This window comes from Chiloscyllium plagiosum, chromosome 43 (genome assembly GCF_004010195.1).
Source record: "Chiloscyllium plagiosum isolate BGI_BamShark_2017 chromosome 43, ASM401019v2, whole genome shotgun sequence".
In the NCBI taxonomy this organism is placed as follows: Eukaryota; Metazoa; Chordata; class Chondrichthyes; order Orectolobiformes; family Hemiscylliidae; genus Chiloscyllium; species Chiloscyllium plagiosum.
The window spans coordinates 9,791,133-9,794,354 of NC_057752.1; positions in this window are offsets into that span (position 1 = coordinate 9,791,133).

A 3,222-nucleotide genomic window follows, 5' to 3' on the forward strand; every position below is an offset into this window, starting at 1 on the left:
CTCAGAATACAGGGAGACCGAGCCAGTTGGATACAGAACTGGCTCAAAAGGTAGAAGACAGGGTGGTGGTGGAGGGTTGTTTTTCAGACTGGAGGTCTGTGACCAGTGGAGTGCCACAAGGATCGGTGTTGGGTCCTCTACTTTTTGTCATTTACATAAATGATTTGGACAGTTTGGTAGTTAGTAAGTTTGGCAGATGACACCAAAATTGGAGGTGTAATGGACAGCGAAGAGGGTTACCTCGGATTACAACAGGATCTTGATCAGATGGGCCAATGGGCTGAGAAGTGGCAGTTGGAGTTTAATTCAGATAAATGAGAGGTGTGCATTTTGGGAAAGCAAATCTTAGCAGGACTTTACACTTAATGGTAAGGTGTTGCTGAACAGAGACCTTGGAGTGCAGGTTCATAGCTCCTTGAAAGTGAAGTTGCAGGTAGATAGGATAGTAAAGGCAGCGTGTGGTATGCTTTCTTTTATTGGTCAGAGCAGAGTACAGGAGTTGGGAGGTCATGTTGCGGCTGTACAGGACATTGGTTAGGCCTCTGTTAGAATATTGCATGCAATTCTGGTCTCCTTCCTATTGGAAAGATGTTGTGAAACGAAAGGGTTCAGAAAAGACTTACAAGGATGTTGCCAGGGTTGGAGGATTTGAGCTATAGGGAGAGGCTGAATAGGCTGGGACTGTTTTCCCTAGAGTGTCAGAGGCTGAGGGGTGACCTTATAGAGGTTTACAAAATTATGAGGGGCAAGGGTAGGGTAAATAGGCAAAGTCTTTTCCCTGGGGTCAGGGAGTCCAGAACGAGAGGGCATAAGTTGAGGGTGAGAGGGGAAAGATATAAAAGAGACCTAAGAGGCAAGTTTTTTCTCAGAGGGTGGTACGTATATGGAATGAGCTGCCAGAGGAAGTGGTGGAGGCTGGTACAATTGCAACATTTAAGAGGCATTTGGATGGGTACATGAATAGGATGGGTTTGGAGGTGGGACTAGATTGGGTTGTGATATCTGGTCGGCATGGACAGGTTGGACCAAAGGATCCGTTTCTGTGCTGTACATCTCTAGGACTCTTTGACAAATCAAAGGTGACTATAATTTGATAACTATTAGAGGCAAGGTTGCAGAGTGATCAGGACTTGAAATCATGTATCGGACATTCTGGAAAAATAAGCAAATAGTGGTTAGGCAGTGCTGTTAATAAAAGAAAGTATCGGTGCACTGATGAGTAGCGATAACGATGCAATAGATCGTGATGTGGTATCAGTCTATAAATAAGGAATAGCAAGGGAAAGAAGTCACAGGTGAGAGTCATATATACACCCCATAGTTGCTTCACTGTAGGACAAAGGATAAATCAGAAAATAATTGCAGTGTGCAAGGAGGGCACAACAATCATGGGCAATTTTAACCTGTACAAATCAAGTGGGCAAGAGTTACATTAAAGATCAATGCGTAGAGCAGGAACAGGCTATTTTTAAAATATTAGCAACATGCAATGAAGATTAATCAAGGATCCTCAAAAGGATAGTGATCACAACATGTACAATTTCAATTCAGTTTGAGGGAGAGCAACTCCAGCCTCAAACCAGTATTCTCAACATCAATACCTTTTTAAGGCCAAGATGCACAATTCTTGATCAGTCGGAATCAAGGGTTGTGGTAAAGGCAGGAACGTGGATGTTTGACTTCCATTTCTCCAGTTCAACAACTGATCAAGAACATTAATTGTCATTTCACATCTTAATTAACATTAAAGTTTGAGGGCAAAGTCCCCAGAACAGTGTAAGAGATACCATACAGAATTTGGCATCATATTTTATGGGTGCATATTATACAGGATATAGATTCCAGATCAGGATTTATTTTGCATAATGAACTGAATAGTTGCATTTTATCAGATAAATCCATTGAATGGTCACTTAACACTTGTACTTGCTGATCTCTATTGAATACACACCTCCCTCCACTCATGGTGTTAAAATACTCTCAGCCTCACTTTCCCCATATCCAAAACCTCAAGAACTCTGCATTTGTCCAAGTCTGCACGTATGCATTCCAAAGCCCACTGGGCAGTAGTACTTTCAGCCAGCTCAACCAGATGCTCAAAATTCCTTCTGGAAACCCACCACAATTTGCATTGAAATACTCTGGACCAGTTCTGGTCATTCCCAATAACTACTGAGAAGTATTCTTTAGGGTATTCTGTCCCTTTGACATGGATTTCACTTTCTTTTATTTGTACTGATCAGATATAGAACTCTTTCAAATGCCAACTTACCAGTCTTAGTTCTCTACTACCATTTCGCACCTAACCGAAAAAGCTTACCATAACCCTTGCTGATTTATAATAGCCCCTCGACCAAAATTTAACATTCTCACCAGTCTACAAATTCCTCAACAGCCCATAGTCACGACTGCTAGAAACTTACTCGCATCCACTTGCACCCTTGTTTCAGACTCCAGTCTCAAGTTAAATTCACTCCATATTCCACCTTTTGTAACAGACTCTCTCAATTCCTCCCAATCCACTTTATCCACTAAAGGCCTTCCCAAAAACCCATCTCTTTGGGGAAGCTTACCAGTCATATCTTTTAATTCTCCTCCCAACTCTGCAACCTATTCAACGTTTCCTGTGGGGATTTGGAACAATTCCTACACTAAAATGCTGCTGCACAAATACTAAAGTTTATTGGATTTAATCTTTCTGCATGGAAGATACAAGACGACATTAAATAAATATTGAAAAATCAATTTTTTGGCACCAGGCTGTTTAACCAAAAGGAGTTGTGGAAGCAGTTAGTTCAGATTGAACTAAGTTTTTTTTATTTCTGCACTAGACCAACGGAGCAATAAAAAGCAAAGATTCTGGTCAATCGCATTCTAAAATATTATGAGAAGGAACTTCCAGCCTATAAGTCAAATCTATACTTTGAATACTCAAACTGAAGTAACTGTCAAAAGTAGTTATGCCCAAGCAATCTCCGGTTGGGAACTGCCAATCATGCTGTCTAAAGGCCACACAAACACCTTCTGGTGTTTTTTTTGGGGGGAGGGGGAGCAGTAAAGAAAATGAAGTCTGCCATCAATGCAGGAATCGATGTGATGCATACTACTGAAAAGATTTGTTACATTTTAAATGTAATCTTATTAAGCACTTTAGACAAAGACTTTTCACATCCATAAGTCCCATCTCTTGCCTATTTTTGAAAAAAAAACACACACAACATG